Source organism: Equus przewalskii, chromosome 7 (assembly GCF_037783145.1).
Source record: "Equus przewalskii isolate Varuska chromosome 7, EquPr2, whole genome shotgun sequence".
Taxonomy (NCBI): Eukaryota; Metazoa; Chordata; class Mammalia; order Perissodactyla; family Equidae; genus Equus; species Equus przewalskii.
Window position 1 is genome coordinate 69,065,179 of NC_091837.1, and position 25,175 is coordinate 69,090,353.

The 25,175-nt window shown below is 50.0% G+C and overlaps 1 protein-coding gene across 41 annotated transcripts in view; it reads left to right on the forward strand.

Moving 5' to 3' along the window:
• CTIF (cap binding complex dependent translation initiation factor) overlaps nt 1-25,175 on the forward strand; it is a 297,253-nt gene that overhangs the window by 120,633 nt on the left and 151,445 nt on the right. The window lies entirely within an intron of this gene.

Consider the following 25,175-nt stretch of genomic DNA (forward strand, 5'->3'; position numbering starts at 1 on the left):
CAGTGAGAGGTCAGATGCTGACACCTGGGTGCCTGTCCAATCGCCCCTCCAGCTGAAGCTGAGGACCCTGTGATCCCCCGATCGTATTTCCACAGTAGACAATGAATCCAGGGGGTGAGGCTCAGCACAGTGCTGTCCCTCAGGGACCCCATCCCTAGGGCCACCCAAGGACCTGGGGCAGCAGGGTAGACAGTAGGTGCCCACATCTGCCAGGCGCAGTTCTTCACCCATAAAAGGCATTTAGTTGGTCAGTAAAGGCTGATGCTGGTGATGTTCTCTGCCTCCCCCTAGTGTGGCTGAGGGAAAAAAGCAGGTGAGCTGGGGTGGGTGACAGCCAGCAGCCAGATTCTAGCGTCCACAAACACTTGGCAGCCTTGGGTGAGCCAAGGCTAGTAGCATTGCTCCCCGAGAGCTCTGACCAGGGGAGGGCAGCTGGAGGCTCTGAGCATGGTGACATTCCAGGGGACATCAGTCATGGTTCCAGGTGGTGAAGCCATAGGGCAGGGCAGAAGCTGACATCCGTACAGCTGGGCTTAGAATGGAGTCCTGGGGGTGCCCCCTGCATTTTTGGCATCTCTGTTGTGAACTGCATAAGGATGTAAGGGGGTTGGCTAGCCTACCGTGTTGGCAGTGATGTGGACATTCCAGCCCCCATCCTTTGTAATCCTGCTCCGAGTGTGGCTGGTGCAGAAACCGTCAGACAGACGGCTGCACTGTGGTGTGCTCCCACTAGAGGGCAGCAGTGCACCACTCTGGAAGCGCCCCAGGCTGGCGCTTTGCAATGAGAAGTGCCTTGTTCCCAGGAGCCAAAAATGTCCTCACTGATGCTCAACATTGTCCCCAAAATGACCCAGGCCAATGCTCAGGCCCTTCCTCCCCAGAACAAGGGAGAGGATGAGGCAGTGAAGGAGGCAGCCACAGAGAGGCGTAGGGATGCACCTGTTTGGCCAAAATGTCCCCTACTGTGCAGAGGGCTGACATTCCTCTAGGGAGTCTGTCCCCCCCCCACACACACACACACACACCGCCCTCAGACCCCTGGGAACATGTGGCACTCCCTTTAAGCCTCTGTCAGCTGCACAGGCAAGGGATGTGCTTGCTCACGGAGTGAGGGGTGCTGGTGGCATTCCCCACACCAGACGGCTTCACCTGGGCCTGCGGGGGAGGCAGCCGCTGGTGTGGGGGGGGGGGGGGGTCACAGAGTACTGCCTTCTGCCCTTGAAAGGACAGGCACTGGCAGGTGCTGAGGGGGAAAGATGGAGTTCGTGTATCCAAACCAGGTTAAACTTGACAGTTCAATGTGAAGGCACGGGAATCGAATCTGAATAGGTTCTGGCATCTCCTCGCACATCCCTGGCCCAAGACTGACTGCCCTGACACCCCCCACACCCCCCACCCCCTGCCCCGAGACTCCTTCCCCTGAGGCGTGATAATTTGAGGAGCAATTTCTCCCCAGGTTACCAGAGCGCAGGGGGCCACACGGCCTCAGGGCCCTGTTGAAATACTGCCTCCCTGTTTCACACGTGGCCCCGGATGCTTCTGTGTCCTATACACGACCCCAGTTGAAAGACCTCGTTGTTGAATTATCCTGTGTCTTGCCCAAGGCTTTCTAGAAGAACATACTTTGATCACTCTTCTTTGAATTCTCTGTCAGACGAACGTTATGTCTGCTGTCTTTTGTCGGACAATAGGAACTGCATAACCCAACTTATTTCCCTTTTTGCCTTCCTGTTAGGAAATTTCGAAACTCACTCCTGTGTCCGTCTGCGGTGAATTATGGGCTCACTCTGACCTGGTCGGTCCTTGGCTCTGACCTTCTGGTGACCGACCCCGTTGAGTGGTTTACGGTGCGTGAGCCCACCGTTGTGGGGTCGGCACAGCCTCCACACTGAACAAGGGGCATCACTGAGTCAGGTGGGATTTCTGGCCTCATGGAAGTGCCCAGGGCCCTCCATATGGAGGGACCCAGAAGACTCATGGAAGGTAAAGTAGGATTTTTGCCCTCATGAGAGTCTGTCCAAGGCACTGTGTTCACATAGGACCCAGAGAGAGGACAGGAGACCCACTAAAGGACGGGACAGTGAGACTTGGGATTAAGCACCCCATTCCCCTGCTTGGCCCCGAATAAGGACAGAGTGAGAAACCCCCCTCCCTTCAAGGAACCTGAGGGACAAATGAACTTTCAGAGTGAAAGTGATGACCAGCTTTCCCCTCTTCCCCTGAGTCGCTTGGAAGAATAAAAATGGCGGCAGACGCAGGACAGCCTTGTTCCTCCAGCAGGTGGCGCCGTTGCTGCTTGGAAACGGGTTGTGGGAAGGGGCCGCCCCACGCTGGATTGAAGCTGCTGTAGCCCAGTTCCCAGCCTCCCAAATGGGAAGGAGCGACTTTATCGCTCCCTAGAGCTATGCCAGCTCTGTTGCCAAGTCTTCTGGAAACTTCCAGGATTTGCTAACTCTCAGGCATAGGGATTATTAAAATGTGCCGAGATGCCGAGGAACAGAGTCACATGAAAACCAAGCCCCACCTCGCACCCCCAGGCCTGTCCTCTTCCCCAAGTGCTGCTTCATGTCACTTCTTGGTCCCATGGGAGGTACAGTCTGACTTCATTCATTGAATCCACCAGTCTTGATGGAGCACCTTTCGGTGGCCCAGGCGTTTTCTTAGCCACGATGGACAGGGTTAAAATGCAGGGTCTGTCGCCTTTCCAGTGCACCGGGACATGGAATTCTAACGTCCCCTTAACGAGCATCCAGCAGTGACTGTATCACACCTACAGTAACACTGCAAACATCTCTGAGTGCTCTCCTTGCTCCAGGGAACTGCAATGTGCCTTCTCATCGTCCCTGTGGAGCGCATGCTGTTACGAATATCCTTTTACAGACGAGGTGGTCCCTGGGCAGCTGTCACCTTCTCAGTGAGGCCTCCTGAACGCCCTACCCCACGCTCTCCACCCTCCCCTCACTTTATTCTTCTCCCTAGCCCTCCTCACTTATATGCCTTATTCCTGTGGTCTGCATTCTCCCCCTGGAATGTAAGTTCCCCATGGGCACATCCGGGTGCTCATTAAATATTGGACGAATGACTGAACGAGCCCTGTCATGCTCCTGTCCCCAAGGGACCCACCCCCAGCACCCCAGTCTAGAACCTGTGCCTCCTTCACAGGGCTCACATGGATTGAACACTCTGAGCTTTATGTCTGCGACATCAGAATTCACATAACTATCCTTATTATTATTATTGTCATTTGTCATTTTACAGACAAGAGAACTGAGATCAAATCCCTTGCTCCAAATCACGCGGCTCACAAACAGGCGAGTGGGGATTGGAATTCAGGCAGCCTGACTCCTCCGGGACCCCTTTGTGAGGGGTGACGATGGGGAGGAAGACCATTTTCTAACTCTCGGTGACTGTAGTCACGTACAACGAGTGAGGGGTGAATGTCATTTCCTTTAATAAGCAAGAACAAGAAAATAGATATCTTTTTTTTTTTCCTCTACTGCTGGAGGCACTAAAAATGGAAAGAGAGAAAAGAGAGAGAGAGAGGGCTGCCCCTACTGACACCTCTGAAAGAGGAAAAGATACGATTTTTACTTCTTTTTAATCGGAAAGGTTTCCAGTGGCCTTCCCCAGTCCCTGCTGGTGCGGGATCCTGTGTCAGCCTTCAAGGAGGAGAGCGTACCTAGGACAGCCCCTCGGCCTCTCGGGCCGCCTCCCCTGCCTCCCCCAGTGCTTCCTCCCTCAGGACAAAAATAGGCGCCCATACAATGAAGGAGACCAGGAGTCCTTCAATCCGTGGTTTCCTGTCTGAGGCCGCCAGGTAGCAAGGCCCGTAGGGAGTGGGTAACGTGCTCTGTGAGGCAAGCCCATTTTTATTTTTGTTGCTTATGAGTCTTTTTTTCAAGAAATTATTATTTTGGGGGTGAAGACTTTTACTGGTGACAAACATTAAGGAGCAGGTGACTGGTGGAGTCTGGCCCGGGTCCTCCTACAGCCTCCAGGGCCGAGCACATTGCAGGGAGCCAGAACTGCAGGCACCTGGTGGTTTGTGGCTCTGGGGGGCCCAGGAAGCATCTGCCTCCTTATGTGCCAGCGTCCATTATCCAGAACATGACTAGGGTCTTAGATGGGGATTGGCAGACTGTGGTCCACAGACCAAATCCGGCCCCCCAGCCTGTTTCTGCAAATAAAGTTTTATTGGTACCCAGCCCTGTCTACTCGTTTGCCCACAGTCCGTGGCTGCATTTGTGCTACAAGGCAGAGCTGAATAGTTGTGACGTGGACCCTCCCGCCTGCAAAGCCTAAAATATTTATTATCTGGCCCTTTGCAGAAACGTTTTCCAAACACTGATCTAGAATATAAACAGAAAAAAAGCCCTGAGAGTTAAAACAGGTGGCGAAAATCCTGAGGTTCGTTCACCCTGGCCATCGGAGAGCGCTTTGGTTCCCACCCAGAACATCGTGCAGTTTGTCCAAATTCATTCTCTTTCAGCTTCCGTTTCTTTGACTGGTCCACCTGTTTGACTTACTCTGCAAGGCTGTGCTGAGGGTCATCATAGAGTGACAGTTGTTTGTAAACTGAAAAACACTCTGCAGACATGAAGTGGCCTTACTAAGTGGCCCCGTTACTAGTCGAGGCGAGCACAGAACCGGTGACTTGACAGAGGAGAGACGTGCATGGGAGCTGTGGCAGGGAAGTGGGGGCTGGAGAGTCTGTTGAGTTTCCCAGCTCCTCCTGAGGCTGAGATCTGAAAGAGTAACCATCCACCTGCCTGGACCTTAGACAGAGGTGTGCTGCCTCCCCAGCTGTGTCTGGAGCCTTCTTCGTCCACCCCATTCCTCCTACCTGAGTGTCCTTACCTCTCCCTCGCCCAGATTTTCCCCCTCTTTCGTGGCCCTCTTCCTAGTTTATCTCCTCCGGGAAACTGTCCTAGACGAATCAGACCACCCATCCTCAGAGACTTCATGGATGTTTGGAGGACCTGATTCTAGGCCAATCTTGAGATTCTCTGGCTGTTTCCTGCCTCTCCATGTGTTTGTGCTTCCTAAAGGAGGCTGACCTCGAACCCCACCTTGAACAAGGATCTACAGAGAGAAAAGAGAAGGTGGGCATGGAGGGTTTCGGAAGTCAGTGAGCAGTGGTTCAGAAGAAATGGAGGCCGTGGAGAATGAGGGGTCCAGGAGTCTAGAAGGGACATCTCCATATGCAGAGAGCGGTTGGTCCAGGTCCTTGAGGCCTTGGGACTTGACCAAATAGGGACTCAACGGAATGTCCTTGAGCAGAGAAATGCCTCATGGAAGGACTAGGGCCTGACCAATCCTTATGCCTTCCTCCAGGGACCCTCTAGGGAATTCCTAGCATTGTACACATCTTCCCACAATGGCCAGGGAAGGAAGTTTCACTTTGTTAGGGACAAGTCAGGGTCCCTTAAAAACAAGACTTGCCCCCGGTAGAGAGGTCATCTGATCCATGCCCTACTTTGGGCCAGATCCTACCCAGAATCCTTTGCTTCATGCCAGAGGGCTTGATCAATGGGTGGGAGGGAACACTTGGGGGTAGGAGGAGAAGCAGGCCCAAGCGAGACCAGACTGAGGACTGCCTCTGCCATGGCCCCGGCTGGGCCAAGGGCATCTCCCAGAGAACAAGAGCTGCCTGCCCAGCTCTGCTTGGGAATGGCTTGGGCTTGGGGATGGGAGGCCAGCAGAGGCACCCAGTGCTGTGAGCAGGCCCTAAGCTGGCCGACGGGGCCTCCGTAGGGATGCACAGAGGCAGGTCCACCCTCCTGCACACACTCACCCCCCAGTGATGCAACAGTCCTGCCAGGAGAGGCCCCGAAGCACAAGATGAGTGGGGTCACCTCACCTGCAGCCCCACCGTCCATTCCTAGAGCACTTTCCAGGGCTGGTTTAACACCCTGGTCATCTTGGTGATGTCCCGGCTGACTTGGGCCGGCCCTAGTTATACAAGGCTACATCACGGTCCAGCACCTTTCCTCCTTTGTCCTTGGCCGGTAGAAGGAGCAGCTTAGGCTGGGGGAAGAGGAAGGTGTTGCTGAGGGTGTGAAGCATCCATTATTCCTTTATTAGCCAGTGTGCCATTTCTGGTCGCGTTCTCCTTCCTGGCGGCGGTGAGCTTGGGGGCGGAGAAGCCCGGTTATTTTCGTTCCCCCAGCTTCTGAGTGCAGAGGGGGCGGGGGTGGACAGGGCTACGTGCTCTCCAGCAGGCGTTTGTGAATGGGCCCCTGCTCCCAGGCCTCCCCGACGGCAGGCAGCCCCCCCAGACGGGCTGCCTCTCTCTGGCTGGACATGGCTGTTTCTAGCATTGCAGCGGCCAGGCAGGAGGAAGCTTTCTTCTGGCCCAAGAACAATACCAGGGTCAGCCCGGGGACCTCCCTCCTACACCCTCTTCCTTCCATTGTGAGCCACCACACAATCCCAGGCTGCTTGGCTCTGCACAGCCAGGGGGAGGGGGGCAGACCCAGGAGAGATTAGCAATGTGCGCGACACCTCTAGTCGTCTGCCTCCACTTCCCAGGCTGGGCCAGGGTTCTGGAAGCAGCAGATGGACAGACAGACAAAGCATATGTGAGCGGCTCTTGGGTCCCTGTGCTTTGCATGGGGCTGCCAGCAGGGTGAGGCCACTGGCTGGATGGCACCACTCCCTCCGTCTGCCCACATTGAATCATAGCATGTCAGTGCTGGAAAAGGCCTACCCAGACCTTCTGCCCATCACCCCATTACACAGACAAGGAAGCTGAGATCCCAAAGGTAAAGGTTTTACCAAACTTCTTATTGCCCTGCTTAAAAATTCTTCGTTGATTCCTGAGGCCTGTGGGAAAACCCCAGAACTGCCCTGAGTGTCTGCTGGCCTTCCAGGCTTCTCTCTTGTGACTTCCCAACTTGTGCTCTGGCCTTGTCACTAGTTGATAGGCCCTTGATCCAGCAGCAGTGGTCCCCTGCCTTAAATATCCTTCTCGCTTCATTTGCCTGCCTGCTGGTTCTTCAAAGAGTGTTTGAAGGGCACCTCCTCTGTGCAGCCCTCCCTGATACCCACATCCTTGTGGATTCACCTCGGCTTCTCCAGCACTTAGTATATACGCATAGAAAGACTGCCCCTCTGTGTCACTAGTGCGCATGTGTGTCTCTCCCACACATACACACCTTGCCCACAATACGCACTTCAAATCCTGGGAGCTGAAAACATCTCATTCACCTTTGCAGCCCTTAGGACAGTGGTTCTCAAAGTGTGGTCCCCAGACCAGCAGCCTCATATCACCTGGGAACTTGCTAGCAATGCAAATTCTTGGGCCCCTTCACTCCTCCTGAACCAGAAATCCAGCAGTCTCTGTTTTAATGGTGATTCTGATGCATGCTGAAGTTTGAGAACCGATGCCTCAGGACCTAGATGCAGGCAGTTGGCTCTTAGTAATTTCTTCTTTTTTTCTTATTGAGAGATATTTGACATGCAACACTGTGTAAGTTTAATGTATACAACATATTGATTCGATACATTTGTACTGCAATATGATTGCCATTAGCTAACACCTCTATTGTGTCACATAATTATCATTTCTTTTAGTGTTGGAAACAATTAAGATTTATCTCTTAGCAAGTTTAAGGTTTATAATGCAGTTTTATTGTCTATCTTAATAATTTACTGAGTAATTGACATCATCTCTCCCCTTTTATTTTCTGCCAAAATTTTTTGTTGTTTATTTACTCTTTACCATTATTTTGCTCAAATGAAGGACAAAGAATCTTGCCCTATTTGACAACTGAGGATATGGATTTGCAAAGGTTTGAATGATTCAGGAACGACACAGTCCTCCAGCCTATAGCACCTGCTCCCATCACTGGCCACGCCCCAGAGGGATAACCTGTTGGCCCCAACTGCCCTGGGTGAGCCCCTGTGAATTAGGATTCCTAGGGGTTCATTATCTTCCCGCCTGTAAAAGGTCGAAACCTCACACGGCTCCCAGTGACACTGCATGTTTGCAGGTGGTCAAAGCCACCCCTGGGGTGGAGATGGTGGCGGGGGCAGCCTTCATTCAGAGATGGATGGAAAACCCTGGCCTGATCATTCTGGCTCTCCTCTTCTCTCATTCCACTTCTGGGGGAAGACGGACCACTCTCAGTGTGTAGGGCGGTGGCTGATGGTGAAAGGAGTTTGTCCCTGAGTTCAGAGCCTCTGTCGGCACAGGCAGTGACCCTGACGCATACTCGGTGGCAGGAGGAAGCCGACCTGGGGATAAAACAACAAACACTAACTTCTGCCTACAAAGGGAATAATCAAAAGTCGGTATTAAATAGACCATAAATAATAACAATAGTGTAGTTACAGGCCTAGCTAAACAGACTGGAAAGGCTAAATATTGAGGTCATGTCCAGAAAACAATTCTGGCCTTTCCCTCTGAGGGTCAGTGCAGTGACTTTTCGAGCAGAGGGCTGGGGAGGATGGGGCACTGGCCCAGAGGGGTGGTTTTGTCCTGCCTCTGAGCCTCACCTGCCCGCTGTCAGACAGGAATGGAGGCACTGCCATCCCTCTGGGTTCAACCCTGAACCCTGCTTACCCACTCTTGGGGTGCTCCTAGAGGAAAGACCTAGTTGATTATGAAAGCATTGTATATATTCTTATGTTCTCAAAAGACCCTTACTTTTCTCTCGGCACACAACCCCTGGAGGGTTCAGGAAGCAGTTCTGCCTCCCCACTCACGTGGTGGGCCCCACGCAGCTCTGTTCCCTTCCTCTTCCTCCACATCCCCAGCTTCTCTCCTTCCCCAGAGTTTATAAACCTAGAGGAGTTTTTTTCATTCCTGATGGAGAATTTAATTTAGCGTTTTGCTGCTTGTGTTTTGGAGTATGTTTCTCTTGGGCCCCAGAGGTCTGCCGGCCTGGCAGGGATCCAGGGAGTAAATGGCAGCCTCGTGCTCCGCCAGGACGAGCACAGCGATGCTGTGGGCTGCTGGCACCGAGGATTCTGGGCCCTGGCTCCCAAGTGCTTGCTGGGACCCAGTCATCCCACAAGGCCCAGGGCTGTCAGCCCACACGTTTTATGTGGAGTGGCCGCTCTGGCGTGGACTTGGGTCCCACCCCGTGGGCGTTGCTGCCGTGCAGGCGGGGTGTAAGCAAGAGCCTCCGAGGTCCCGGCTGGGCTCACCCTCTGCCTTCATGGCTCCTGTCCTCATCTCCAGGATGAGGTGAGGTCCCAATAGCCCATTTCCGCTTCATACATTCTGTGGCTCTAATTAAGTAACAATTAACTCAAACTCATTGGTATAACATGATGCCATTGGTGCAGGTGGGAATCAGAAGAGATAGGCTGGAGAGATTGATGCCTTTGTGGGAAGGTGGACCTAAAGATGGAGATCCATCTACCCAGTGTTTCCAAAAGAAGTACATGCCTATAGTTTGCACAAATTAAGCAATTAAATAATACTAAAAAAATACTAAAAATTAAATACTAAATAATTAAATAATACTAAAAATACTGAAAGTTAAATAATAGTAAAAAGGCTATAATGGAAAATAGCAATTCCCTGCCCCATTCTTCCTTAGTCTACTAGTTCCATTCCTCAAAGCAACTACTTTCACTTTTTTTCTCTCTTTTTTTTTTCTGGTGTTCCAGCTATTTCTAATATATACATATAAAATAACTAATATTTCTAATATCTAGTAAACTGTTCTTATACTGCTTTTTAAAAACGTATTGATCTGAGATATTATCTGCTGATTTCCATTACAGTGAATGAGAATTTTGCTCTTGTATACCCATATCTTCTCAATATAGTCATATCAAATTTCAGTTAAATTTTTAGTCAGATTGTTACTTCCTTACTGAATCCTACTTTACTTTTCTTTTTATTTTGAGAAACATTCAGATTTACAGAAACGTTGCAAAAAATAATACAGAGAATTCCTATATATGCTTCACCTGATGCCCTATGTTCACATTTCACCGTACTCGTTTTATCATTCTCTCTATATACTTTTCTTATTTTTTTTCTTGATGGTTTGAAGAGTAAGTTGTGGACATGGCGCCACTTTACCCCTAAGTACTTCAGTGTGTTTTCCTAAAAACAAGGACATTCTCCTACAGAACCACAGTTTCATTATCAAAATCAGGAAATTAACATCGATAGAAAACTCTTATACAATCTATAGACCTTATTTGCATATTTCCAGTTGGCCTACTAAATCCTTTAGAGCTAAAGAAAAAGTTATTTTGTTTTGTTTTGTTTTCTGGATTAAAACTCAACACAAGACAACACTTTGCTTTTAATTGTCATGTCTCTTTAGTCTCCTCGATCTTTCTGTCTTTCATGACCTTGACCTTTTTTTAAGAGTACAGGCTGGTTATTTTGTAGACTGCCCATCAGTTTGGGTTTGTCCGATGTTTCCTCATGATTAAATTGCTGCACTTTTGAAAGGAATGCCACGGAAGAGGTGCTGTGTCCTCGGTGCATGATATCAGGAGGCCCAAGACGTTGACTTGGTGACGTGACATTGACCACCTGTTCAGGTGGTAGCTTCCAGGCCTCACCACTATAAAGTTACTCTGTTTCCCTTTGTAATTAATAAGTATCTCACAGGGAGAGATTTGAGACTATGTAGATACACTGTTTCTGATAATACTCTTTTACCCACTAGTTTTAACATTCATTGATGATTCTTGCCTGAAATATCATCATACTGATTAGCAAATGGTGACTTTTCTAATTCCATCTACACATTTTAGTTGACTTTCTACTGTAAGGAAGATCTTTCCTTTCTCCCTTACTTACTTATTTATATGTCTTGCCTTATAGATTTTTATGTTATTCTAAGGGTTATAATCCAATACTATTATTATTTATTTTGATACTCAAATTGTCCCAGATTTAGCAAGTGGGAGCCCCTTCAGACTCACTTCTGTGTATTTCTGAAATGTCCTAATTATTCTTTGAGTACTTCCTTACTTGCTGGCACCAGAAGTTGTTCCAGGGTTATTGGCTACTTTCTCTGCCAGCCCTGGAATCTACCATTATCTGCAGAACCCTGGTACTTTTTAGTGGATGGTTTTTAGAAACCCAGATCCAGGTACTAGGTGTGCTATCGTTACTGAATCTTTGGTCTTTCAACCCACTGCTCTCACTCCTTTCTTGAGTGCCTGTGTCCCCAGGTCAGAGCTGCTTTTATTCGGCTTCTCCAGAAGATAAAATCTTTTGCCTGGGGGTAGGGGCTGAAGGACAGTTGCATGGCTTTGTAGGGTCGGGAAGGATACTTGGGGAGTCCCAAAGGCAGACTTTCATCCAGCTCTGTGGTTTCCTCCCAGTGTCTGAATCCTGCCTTTTGTGGTACCTGGTACCCACCGAGCTCTGAGCTCCCTGGAGGTTTGCAGGCTCAGTCAGCGCATCAGTATCCCTCTCTGCTAGGAAGTCTAATTTGGTTGGATTCAAGTAATCAGGGAAAGAGGGAGAGTGTGTAGGAAAGGCCAAGCTTAACGAGCTTGTTGGGGCCAGCAGTGGGAGCAGATCTTTGCATCTGGGAGTAGGGGGATGAAGCGAACTGTCCTCTGAGTCCAGGCAGGAACGCTGGCATGTGGCTGAGGCCCTGGACATATTGTCACCGGAGTTAGAATACAAAGGGGGCAGCAGGATGTACCCGAATGCCAATGAATAGATTCTTTTCTTTCCTGTTGTTCAAAGAAGTCTGAGAGGGAACATACACACGCACACATACACGTGCACAGCTGTCTGAGGGGCCTGGGAAAATCTGCATGAATTCAGACCTTACAGAAAGACTTGCTCCCATGGGAGAGCCAAGAGCCACCAGGACAAATTTGCTCCAGGACCCAAGGATAAGACTCTATTGCCAAGCCATATAGGGTTCCAGCCACACCCTGCCTCACTTTGCACTTGACCCCTTGTTCTGAGAAAGACTTTTCCCCAGCAAGCCTCCAGGGTGTGGGGAGCCTGGCTCTTGTCCAGCACCACACCTGGGCCAGAGCTGGGCACACGGTTGGAGCTCTGTAAGTCACAGAACCATAGACAGTTGCCAAAATGCCAGAGTGAATGCCTGAGCCAACTCTGTGCACAGGGCAGAGGCAAGGCAGCCTCTCACCATTGCCCCTGCAAAGCTGCAGGTCGCCAGGTCGTTGCTGGCCTCTCCTTCTGTAGCTGCTGAGCCTGTTCCCTCAGGCATTGCTAAGAAACATGACCCCACCTGCCCTCAGTGGTAGACTGGCTCCAGAAGGTCCCGTATAGAGTGCAAGCTGTCCCTGCCTTTTGCCAATTCGCATTTCAACAATCCTCACATTCTGCAGTTCCTGAAAACCATTTGTGTGGAACTTCTGGTAGCTTTAATCTCCTTACTTGGGAGTTCTGCTCATTTCTGGAAATGTTGAAATAACCAAGTATGCCCTTAAGGGCAGGCAGGGCAGGGTCTCCGGTGTAACACATCACGCCCCTCGATAAAGGATGGCACCCCACATGGACGTGAGGGCGGGTTAGTCTTGTGCAGCCCTGTCAGTGGCTGCTCGTCTCCAAAACACAAAGCCCTGAAAGGCAAGGACTCTGGGTACATCCTCTTCCCTAGAAATGCTCCATTTCCCACTGATCACTGGCAAGGGTGTGTCCTATGGACAAGTGGTCTCCTCAGGCTGCGATGGGCAGGATAAAGCTGGGGCGTTCTTGGGATGGAGCTGGTAATGGGGAGAGGGTCAGATAACGGGCAGGCCTAGGAGTAGGGGACCCCTAGAATGGGTACCTAGACCAGCCTGAGAAGACACGGCCGCTTGGCTGCATCAGCCTTGCGCCCAAGTGAGGAGCAGCCCGCGTTGGGAGGCGGAGCGAGAGCTGAAATCTCCCCCTGGGCATCCCTCCTGGAGACCCCCTAGTCAGCATTCTGAACCGGCAGGAAAGCGCTCTGCACACATCGCGCTCCACCAGGAAAGCCAGGCCCCGCAGGCAAGGGCTGCCCCGAGGGCATGCAGTGGATCCAGCCACAGATTTGGGGCCCAGGAGCCCCAGGTCACTGCTCTTCCCACACATCCTTCAGTTTCATTTATGGTGATTTCTAATGATTGGTCCTCGTATGAGTCTCACAGGACATCTGTTTAATAATTTATTCTAGAGTTTCATGAGATCAGCATCCGTGGGTATCTTTGAAAAGACTTGCTCACTGAAGTGTCCACACATAAAACATTCTGTGGAAGGAAATTACAAAAAAGAAGAAAGGAAAGAAAATTGTGATCAGAGCTGCCTCTCATCTCCACCTCCCACCCCTGCACAAACCAGAACAGCAAGGCTGTCTGAGCGGTCACGGCAGCCCTGACCCCCAGCCAGCTCCTCAGCCCCAAAGGGTCCGGGGCACAGAGGGAGAGAGGAGACCACGTCCTCTTGTTGGTCTCTGTTCTCAATGCTATGTATCAGGCAGGCCTGTGAGCCCTTTTTAACCCCTAAAGAAGGCTTTTTGGAAAGTGTTCTAGGACGTGGACCAGCCCTGCCCATAGCCGGTATGGCCACTTGGTGCAAATTAGGAAGAGATGCTCCTTCCTCTACATGCTCAACAGCCTGAAATTGTCGAAAATGATTCAAATCTATGATGACTGAGAAGGGAGGACCATCTCCCGGAGGTGCGCAAAGTGTGTAGGCAGCAGGCTGTTCCTCTTTTTTTTTTTTTTTTTTTTAAGGATTGGCACCTGGGCTAACAACTGTTGCCAATCTTTTTTTTTTTTTCTGCTTTATCTCCCCAAACCCCTCCTGTACACAGTTGTATATCTTAGTTGCATGTCCTTCTAGTTGTGGGATGTGGGACACAGCCTCAACGTGGCCTGATGAGCGGTGCCATGTCCGCGCCCAGGATCCGAACCCTGGGCCACTGCCGCGGAGCGCGCGAACTTAACCACTCGGCCATGGAGCCGGCCCCGGCTGTTCCTCATTTTAAGCAAATTTCATGAACAGGAGCTTGAGTTGAATACCTAGGTCACTAGTTCATTTTATAGAAGGAAGGACTTTGAGTTGAGAACATTTCCAGCTAAAGGGAACCGCCCTAGGAAAATAATACCTAACAGCCCAGGAGGCGAGGGAACCCATTCTACTTCTTCAGGAGGAAGGAGTCACAGGCTAAATGCTAAAGAGTGTTATAGAAGAGTGTTTGAATGCTAAAGAGTGTTATAGAATGTTAGTCCTGAAAGGGACCCTAAGGGCGTCTAGTCCAGCTCCTTTCATTTTGCAGTTGGGAACATTGAAGCCCAGACAGACCTCCCTGCTCTGAGCACAGGGCTCTGCCCCTCCCCAGTCCAGAGGCAATGAGCTGAATTCTAGAGCTGTTGTGAGTCAGACTTCCTCATACCTGGGAGACAGGCTCCTGCAGTCCAGGAGGGGCTGAGTGCAGAGGTGGTTTGCAGGGAAGAAAAGCTGCCAGTAGGTTCCCCACATGCTTCAGAGCCCTGAGTGAGACCCTGGCGGATCGTTCACCTGCTCTGGCCAGAGGTCATCCACTTAGCACATAGATTCTTGTTATGGAAATGTGGGTGATATTTGATAATGCATTCCAGTAGTATGTGACTCATTTTAAGGAATTCATTGCAATGACTCTCAGCAAAGTTGGCCATAAGAAGCAGATATTCTCACAGCAGAATCTTTATAATTCTGGTGCGTACACCCCACCCGGCCCAGCCAAGGTATAGTGGCTGATCAGGGGTTGCTCACATCAGGGGCACTTGCCCCTCCTCCACCTGTCCCAACGTGTGTACACACACACACGAAGTATTTTCTCAACATGCTAAAAATATTGGGAACAATTCATTCTAGTTCTTGACCTATAACCTCTAGGGCAGCTCAGTGGCCTCTGGATCATTCTTTTGCTTCAAAGTGTACCCTCCAGGTCAAAGCAGAAACATTTGCTTGGCAAGAAAAGAGAAGATGTTCCTTTATGTGGCCTTTCCTGGCGGCAAGAAAAGGGACATTGTTCCAGCAGGCTGGTGTTGGTGCGGTCAAGGAAACGCATCACGCCCCCTCAGCAAGGTCCTTTCAGGACACCCCAAAGGGCAACAGCACAGTGGCTGGTCACGTGGGTCAGGCTCGCCGTTCAGGTTGGGCAGGCGGCACAGGATGTCCATGCACTGGAGGAGGAAACCTAATTGGTGGAAGACAGAGGGTCAGATAAACCAGTCCTGCAGACGGGGGGCCAGGGAGGAGCCTTGTTGGGTCATTGGGGAAACGAGGCAGGGGGACCTGTCTTCTACAAGAAGAAATGACCCAAAGATCTCGGGGTGATTCAGAGAGTCAAAAGTTAGTGACTACAAACACTGTCTCCTTTCAGTCCTGCCACTAGCGTGGTGTGAAACTGCAGCTCCCTCTGCAGAGCTGAGAAGACTTTATTTTAAGCTTCCTAAAATGAGGTGCTGTGTCCCGCCCCCTCAATCCTTGCTGCACGTTAGAATCAGTTGCAGTGCTCTTAAAAAAAATACCCATGCCTCGATCCCACCACAGACAAATCAGAAGCTCTGGGTGGTGGGTCCTGGGCACTGGTCATTTTTACGGTTCCCTGGTAAATCTCATGTGCAGCCAGGGCCCTGACCCTCTGCCCTAAGGTATTAAGGATCGATCCCATTTCCCCATCCTGTAAAGTATTTGCATCATAGAAAAACAATGAGTTAGCCAGGACTCGATCCAAACTTATAAGACATTACTTCAGTGACCTCTGTGTTCTTGATGGTAATCACACTGAGCCCTACATAATACTCATTTATTTTCTGTCTGTCCCATGAGGATGTAGGATTCCATATTTACCATTGTGTTTCTCACACATGGTGCCCTATCCCCCATCCCCACCCCCACCCTTCACCAAAACCATTTTATTCTGACTTTATTCTTAAATGTTTATAGACTCTCCTCCTTCTATCCCGCTGCCACTTTCCTAAGTTCTACATTAGCCATTGTCATTTCTTGATTCTTGTGATAGCTTCCTAACTAGTCTGCTCTGTGTTTGGCATAAATCCATCCTCCACATTACCTCCAGCATGATCTACAAAGGACACAAATCCAGCTATTTTACTACCGTGCTTAAGCCTTTCCCTGCCTCCCCATCACACGTGGGACCAAGCTCCTGTCATGCAAGGCATCCCAAATCCAGCCCCTGTTCTCCCTTCAGCCCTGTATCCCACATTTTCTCCATGATGCATCCTATGTCACAGCCACCCTGGACTCTTTGTGGGGCCCTGAATGTGCAGGGGCCAGGCCCCCATCTTCCCTTGGCTGATCTATCAGAGCCAGTGCCTGGTGTGGGGATTGGCAATGATACATAGACCATGAATAGGTATTGAACACACTCCAGCAGCCCTGGTACATGCCCAACATGCACAGACCCAAAGGCATCCTCTAGGAGTCAACACAGGATTCTGTCCTGCTCCACCCCACCCCGATGCTGAATGACGTTGACCAAGTACCTTTACTTTTCCATTTCCCCCTATCTAGAATAGGGATAATAAAAATTTACCTCCTGCCTGCCACCATCTCAGAAGGTTGTCGTGAGAATCAAGCAAGATCATCATCGAGGAAGTACTTTGAAAACTGTGAGACCCTTGTCAATCTCAGGGCTTCTGTGAGGGCATCAGTAAATAGGTGTTGCATATGGCAGCTCACTGGGTCCCGTTGGGAGTCACTTGCCATGTAACACTGTGCACGTGCTTGTGAGCAGGTCAGCCGTTTTGGTGGCGACATCGGCTCCAGTGTTTTCATAAAGGGAGTCTGGTGAAGGAAATAGACAATCTTCCTAAACTCCCCCAAAATAACTTCAGTGGAAACAATTGTGGTAACATCCATTCTACTGTTATTGTTTCAGTCTACTGCAACATGAGAAAAATCTCCCGGCGTTTCCAACTCAACTGGGAATCAACTTGACTTCCAGAGGCCTGGAAACAAAGGGATTGTGCTCAAGGGCGCTGTGGGTCTTCATGGCCCACTGGAGCTGAAGACAATCCCAGGGCTTGTGTGCAGCTGAGCTTTTCCTCTTGACTTCCCTTTGGGGGTCGTGTTTGCTGGAGACCTTTGCATTTTCCCATAGATAACTTTTGGGGGGTCATTAACAAAAGAGTTTATTATAACAATATTTGAGATTCTAGATTTCTCTCCAGTCAGTAATACAGCCCAGTGTCCCAGATCTGAGACCTCAGAATGCTCAGTGACTCTCTTGCCCACCCCCACCATAATGAGTCCCCTCCTTTGAAAGGTGTTTCTTGATGCTCCATTTTTTCACCTTCCCACAGATGCTTATCTCCTGGGGCCTGGGTTATACCCTCCCGTCTGGTCTTCTTGCCGTGTACCACTTCTCTTACCAGTCTCTCCTTCTCAAAGAAATCGTCAGGGCACCTTTGCCCAGTCTTCTCTCCTGTCACCTCCCTCCCTGACTCACGAGGCAACACACAGCTCTCCACTGGCCCGTGTGACAAAATCTGAAGTCCCTGCAGGGCATGCACAGTCCCTGGGATCTTTCTTCACGACCCCGTCCATTCTTATCATGCACCACTGCCTAATCGTTGCCTCCAACTCTCCAGGACAGCCCTATTTTCCTGTCATTTTATCCTTTCCAGAAACCTCAGTTTAGTTGTGTGGCTAAGAGTGATTTAATTTTCTACCTTTGTAAAAACCCCTTTTTAGACCCCTTCTTTCTGGCTCACGTACATAAAGATCTGTTTGCTTCTTGCCTCCGTGTACCAAGTCCCCCCCACTCCTCTCTGCCTCTAATTTTCCCGTCCCTCAGAATCCCACGTTTCTCCCTTCCTCTAAGAAATGTGCCCCGATTACTCTGCTGGGATATTCTAGAATCTTTTCTGTCTCAGAACATGGTCCCTACTGCAGCGCCTCTCAAACTTTACAGAGCATACAGATAGGATGCAGAGCGGGCTCACATGCAGATTCTGGTTCAGCAGGACGGGGTGCAATCCAAACTCCTGCATCCCTAACCAGCTCCCACTTGATGCTGATGCTGTTGGTCTGTGGACCACACTTGGAGTAACAGGACTTCATAACAATGGTTCTCAAATTTGGCTGCACTTTGGAATCACCTGAAGGTTTTGAAAGAGGACATGCCAGTCTTCTACCCTCAGATATTCTGATTTTATTGGCATGGGGTAATACCCAGGCACTGGGATTTTTAAAATCTCCCCAGGCGATTGTAGTGTGCAGTGAAGTGTGGGAACCACTGCCGTATTATATGGAAGGAATATGGCTAGGCCTATGATTTATTTCGTCTGTGCTTCCCCTATCTCCCCACAGAGACTACAGTACCATCTAAGGCAGGCAGCAAGGAACCATACTAGATGTCAAGAGGGAAACGAAAATGAGAAGGTCTTGGATCTTGCCAGAGCATGGTGAAGTCTACGCAGTGCTAGCCTTAGCTGAGGATGACTGCCTGTGTGGCTTGGTTTTAAGGGCTCTGGACAAGCTTCCTCTCCATCCCCACCCCCACCCCCCGAGGGGAAAAGACCAGACTCAACCTCCCTGGCTCACTTATTCCAAAAACCCTTTTGTTGTTAGTGCCATCGAGTTGATGCAACTCCCAGCAACCCTATGTATGGCAGAGTGGAACCCTGCTGGCTCTTTTTGCACCATCCTCTCACCTTCCGGCGCTGTATCAGACAATGAACCACTGCTATTCACAGGGTTTTCATGGCCAGTTTTTTTGGAGTGGGTGGCCAGGTCCTTCTTCCCAGTCTCTCTTAGTCGGGAAGCTCTGCTGAAACCTGTCCACCATGGGTGACCCTGCTGGTGTTTGAAATGCTGGTGGCATAGCTTTCAGCATCACAACAACACACACCCGCCACAGTATGACAACTGACAGATGGGTGGTGTGGTTCCCTGACTGGGAAGTGAACCCGGGCCATGGCAGTGAGAGTGCCAAATCTTAACCACTAGACCACTGGGGCTGGCTTCCAGAAACACTATTACTAATTTTTTTCCCCCTTTTGGTCTAAGGAAGTAGTTCTCAACTTGCCACCCTTTAGGATCCCCTGGGGAGCTTTTAAAATCCCCAATGCCTGGGGTGCACCCCAGACCACTCGCCCCAGAGCCTCTGGAGTGGGCCCTGGGCATCAGGATGTTTTAAAGCTCCCTAGGGGCTGTCAATGAGCAGCCAGGGCTGAGAGCCACCGACCTTAGGTTTTTATTGATTAAAATGTAAATATAATCCATTTATCCTCATCTCAGGGGGTTGAGTTTGTCAGGTCCTTCCCTGAAAGCAGGTTCAAATAGCAGTAGGGGAGAAAATGTGAGGATATGGGCACCTATCAAATGCAAGAAATCCCCACTCAGTGGAGGGAAGGGCCCAGAGAGGGAAGATAAACTGCTGCAAAATGCACGTGGCCTCCCAAGAATTCTGTAGGACAAGGGTTGGCAAATGATGCCCCATAGACCAAATCTGACCCCCCCACCCACTTTTATAAATAAAGTTTTATTGGAACACAGCCATGCTTCTGTGGCTGCTTTTGCCAGACAATGGCAGAGTTGAGTAGTTGTGACAAAGACCATATGGCCTGCAGAGCCTAAAATATTTACTATCTGGCTCTTTACAGAAAGTTCGCCACCCTGCTCTAGAGAGTTGACTGACCCTGCGTGTACTCCTTAGCTATGGTTTATGTATCAACGCAAATGCTCGGAATTTTAAAAACCACTTCTCAGACTCTGTAATGTTTTCGTTGCTCTTAAAGCAGAGCAAAGTGTCCTGGTGTGTGTCTGAGAATAAGTCCTGGTTGGGCCAAGATATGGCTCTCCTCACTGCAGACTGCTGCCCTCTGGCCCCAAGCAGCCTCTTTGGGTTACTCCAGTGAACTGTACAGATGTCACTGTCCTCCCTAAGCGCCCTGAGATAGGAGGGTTGGGAGATCCCACCTCAAAACCTGATAGTTTTAAGAGGTTGGACAGACTGGGCTAGGAATGGACTCCTTTCCTGCCCAAGGAGGATGGAGTCAGGGGCGGGGCTGCAGGGGGCAGAGGCTCTGGAGATGGAGAGAAGAGAGAAAGGATGAGCTGTGTTTGACCAGAGCAGGAGGACGGACAGGAAGTGCCTAGGGCCCTCGCTTCAAAGTCCTGTGTCCAGGCTCTCGTGTTCCCCTCCATTCCTTCTTGAGCCACCACTGTGCCCCTGAAAGTAGGTCAAATCACTGTCTGCTACAGCGACACGGAGGGAAATAGATACCAACTAGGTCATCAGAGCGCCTGGTGTCTAGTGAGCTGGCTGAAACCAATGGCTGCCCAGTTTAAGACAACTCATAAAGACTCTTTTATGTGGCAGGGAATCCTTAATGGCCCACATCCACACAACAAAAGGTCAGCCCTGCTTTCTGGGAATGGAACAAGTAATTGAATTTCTGAAATGGTACACTTCCTGTAGTCCGAGAGAGAGGTACAACCTGTGTTCTTAAAGTATTCACTTAAAAAGTTAATAAGTTGGAGGCAATTATTTCTTTTACCAACAATATTTGCAATGGGACTTATAATTCCCTGCTACAGTTAGAACACAGTTCCATACAGAATTTTTTTGCATGCAAGCAGCTTTTTAGGAGCTCATCTCAATCTACTGATTTCCTATCTTCCTCCCTAACTAGAAACCTCCATAAGACCATGTTCTTTATACTTTTTCATTTTTGACAACACACTTGTCAGGGAGGTCCATCATTTTCGCACGGTACTGATTATATGAATATTAAGCTTGGCAGCATAGCTATTAGTGACTTAATCTAGAAGGAGGGAGATGCAAGAAGTGAGAGACCCCAGCACAGCTCAATTACAGCCACCCTGTGAATTTATGCTTTTGACACGGCAATTGTCTACAGAGTGAACCCAGGGAAAACCACGAGTGGGGCTAACCCTCCATGGCTTGCTGAAAACTGTGCTCGTCATTAGTTCATTCATTCTCTCATTCCATCAACAAACACTTGTTGAGGACCTGCCATGTGATGTCACTGTGCAAAGTCCATTGTGATGGAACCCGGGGCTTATTGCCTGAGAAATGCAAACCCACTGACTTCTGGATCAGCGTTTGCTGTGGTTGGCGCTGGGTCTCAGATCTGCTCTTATGGGCATTGTGTTATGGTTCCATCCCGAGCCTCTGAGTTAGGGTCCCAGCTCCGCCTCGCACTTGCTGCATTTCTTTAGGTCTGCTATTTAATCTATTCAAGCTACCTTTCCCTCTCCTGTAGAAAATGCATAATAATGGTATCTCCCTCTCAAGGTTGTTCTGAAGTTTAAATTAGTTAATACAGGTAAAACTCTTAACTCAGTGCCTGCCTCAGTAAGTGATAGACACCGTTATTATTATTATAGCTCGCAATCCTTACAGGCATCGTTTAGTTCCTTCTATGGTAAGGAGACTTTTTAAATACCTTCCAGGAAAATGGAATTGCTCCCTCGGTGGAAGGGAGCATATTTCTCAGGCAGGACTGGAGGGGAAGGAAAGACTTTGCAGGCTAGCTTCCCCCCATTGTTGGACCAGCTCATCCGCAACAGACTCAGCTCAAGGATGCTCTTGCCTCGCCTTGCCATCTCCTTTATCTTCTCGCCTCCCTGAGGGGGCCTAGGAAGTAGCTGGTAGAACCTTTGCCAGCAGCCAAAGAGTATGCACGGCAGGTTTTCCACTGTGCTACAAGCTGCCTCCCACACACATTCTCCCCCTTCACCTCTTCCCCAACTATCAATGTCATCAGTCAAGTGGAAGATTCTCACTGAGCGTCTGCAACATGTAAGATGCTATTTTGGAGAGCAAACTAAGGGCTCTGGCGGGGAAGGTGGGACCCTAAGGATTCCCCTTTGCCTCTGCTGTGGTCCTGGCTGTGATCCAGAATTCACCTTCACCCCCAATGCCTTCACTCCAGGCAAAGAGCACGAGTCCAGGGCAGAGAGCAGGGGCTGAATTCCATTCTGGAATCAGTGACCATAACCCAGGAGAGGCCATGGAGTGGGACCTTCCCACTGGTGCCTGACTCCTGGTCACAGTTTGGGCCAGCCCGTCTTAAAACTGCCTTGTGCAGGAGAAGCCTTGTTTGGAGGCCCTAAGGAGACCATGCCTGCGCCCTTGGACGCTGCCCCCCATTCATCCCTCTGCCCCAGCAGGGGGGAACTCCTGGCCTCCCCTCCCTGGCTGCTATTACTTGTGTGACCCCTCTAGACTATACTCCTCCCCTGGTAGGTACTGACCCCCTCTCAGACTGTCTGGCTTCAGCTCTGTGGACCTAGGGTACACTGGACCCTTCTCTTTGATGGCTGGTCTGGGCATGAGCACTTCCACATTTGGATTCAGCAAACATGTATTCCAGAGCTGGCCACGTGTGTCCCTGTGTGTCGTCTCATTGTACTCCCAGCACCTCATTTGATCCTAACAACGGAAGGTAGGTTTAAGTTCTCCATTTTAGAGTAGAGGAGACTAAGGCTCAGAGAGGGGAAGCTAGCAGTCCTACCGCCTGGCCGGACTTGCCTCTGGCCTTGTATGTGGGGGTGGCTTGGCAGAAATTACAAGCTAGGGGCCTGTGGAGTTGAGTCGTGGGCACCGAGCATCCACAGTGCTGTTGGCACTGTGCAGGCCAGGGAATGGCCACCTGGGTCCTTGGAGAGCTTGCAGTCCCACCGAGGGTTGGGGGATCCATGTCTTCATTGTCTTTTCCATTCAACTGAAGGAGAGTAGCAGTCGCTAAGCACTGGGCCTCATGATTACAGGTTGAGGGCCGATGAGGCTCTGGAGCACCCTGGTTTCTTGCAACACAGGAGGTATTGTCCAGTTGAGGGCCACAGTCTATAGGCCCTGGGCCCATGGGTCACCTGTGAATACAGTGGGTAGAATGGAGATGCCCCAACTCTCGTCTGTCCAGGGTCATCAGTCTTTGATCCAACAAGCAATTATGGAGGACTGCAGTATCTCTGGGGCACCAGGGGATGGACAAAAGTGAAGGGAACATGGCGCCTGAGCTCCTGAAAGTTCATAGCATGGTTGGGGAGGCAAACTTGTAAGCAACGACCTAGTCTGTTTGGACGGCAGGATGGGGTTGTCCAATGTGCTGTGTGACCAAATGGATTAATTCTCGTGGGAATTAGGGTTGGTTTTGTAGGGCAGGGGCATTTATGCCAATGGCTGAGTCTGGACAGGGTTTCAGGGGTCAACAAAAGTAGGGAAGCTGTTCCAGGCAGAGGGAAAGGCCTGGTGCTGGGAATGTGTGTTCAGGGGTGGGGCGGCAGGCACGTGGGGGCAGGGAGGAGCGGTTTGTGCTTCCAGATCAGTGGCTGACTTTGCTCCAGTCTAACTCCAAACCCCGGGGCAGGAACCTGGGTCTCCTGGCCCCCAGCCCGGTGCCCCTTCTGCTGCATTTCCATAAATAGAAGCTTAAAGCAGTTCCTCTGGGTGGGCTCTTGATCTGACATGGGAGGGGGGCAGCGAGAGCCTGAAGAATCACTTCCTCCACCTAAGTGGTTGGACGGGCTGTGGTGCAGCCAGGAATACTGGTCATGTCATTAAATCCTGGCCCTCGAGTCGGTCACCCAGCCGTGCAGCCCCGGATCTGATGCCTTGGGTCCAGCTTGTGCACACTGACCTTCTGCACACCTTGGGGTGTGCACAGAGCCTGGAGCTGTGCAGACTTGCAAGGCAGCTCTCTACTCCTGAAGGTCAACACTGTGGAAGACTTCACCATCTTTTTAAAGGAAAGAAGGGAGCAAAACTCACGCCTCGAAACCTTGTGGATAAAGGGGACAGCAAGTGCACAGCTTTCCTGGCCTCTTCTGTTCTGGCAGCTGGACGATCCAGCTGGAAGGGCTGCCCTTCTAAAACCTCTTGTCGCAAGAGACAGCCTGGCTGTAGGCTGAACTCGGGAGGGCCTGGCTGTTGGCACAGGACTCACTTTCATACGTTCCGGGGAGACGACTTCAGTGTTAGGAGCTGCCAGCAGCTGAGGGCTGTGTCGTTATCAGTCAATGAGTAGGCACTAAACTAATGGGATTGTGTTTGTGTCAGCGGCCCAAGGAGGGTAGGAAGGTGGCCCAGGATGGGGAGGGTCAATGAGCAAATGACCAAGAAATCCCGTGTCCACTTCAAAACAAAAACCAGACAAAAACTGGTTATGGCTTGATCAAATGCCGTTAGCAAGAAGGGCAAGGGTTTGGATTACCTGCGTATGTGACTTTTCATGCCAGGAAGGTCATGATCATTGCTGAGGTTCATGGCTTAGGCCAACCCAGGTATGCCAGAGGTGTTCCCACTGGTCTTTTGCAAAATGAGAAAAATTATGAATTCACATTTTGCTTGGGGATTAGGTTCAGGTGAAAATGATCACTTATATTCAAAATTGTTCTTGAAAAATGGGGCCCTTAAATGGTGGCATAGTGGTTTAGCTCCCGTGCTCTGCTTCAGCAGCCTGGGGTTTGCAGGTCTGGATCCTGTGCGCAGACCTACACACCACTCATCAAGCCACACAGATACACATATGTGGCATCCCTACATACAAAATAGAGGAAGATTGGCACAGATGTTAGCTCAGGGACAATCTTCCTCAAGCAAAAAGAGAAAGATTGGCAACAGATGTTAGCTCAGAGCCACTCTTCCTCAGCAAAAAAAGGGCAAACAACCAAAAAAACCCTTAAATTGCCCAGAAAGTTCAGAATACTTGGTTTGCAGTACATACCCTCTGCATTGTTACATACCTATAAATGTGTAATGTGTATTCTATTGTAAGAATACATAAGCCCCATATAGTGTTTTAAATTTTATTTCTTTCTAAGGATATGCAGGTGAATTTGAGTCAGGTAGACAAGTGTCTGATTGGGACTCTGTGTAAAGGGCATCCTACAGGCTGGCGAAGTGACTTTATCATATAGCTGAGGTTAATCCATGTAAAGGACCATGTTTTATTTTAAAGTTATATCCTTATGAAATGATGGTGATAGTACATGTGGTGTCCTTAGGCAGAGTAAAAAGTAACAGCTCCCCATTTTTAAATTTAAATTTTACTGGTTTATGAAATGGAACCATTCATCTGGGCCTACTACTTTATTTAAATTAAAGACACACTAAGGTTTGTATATTAAAGAATCAACAGCAGGCGAGTGACGTCTCTAGTTTTTTCCCACGTAGACAACATGAGTCTCAGCTTTGAATCCCTCTCCATCTGTCAGCCTGGTCATTCTGGTTTGACTCCAATGCCACTTTCTGAGAGGGGCC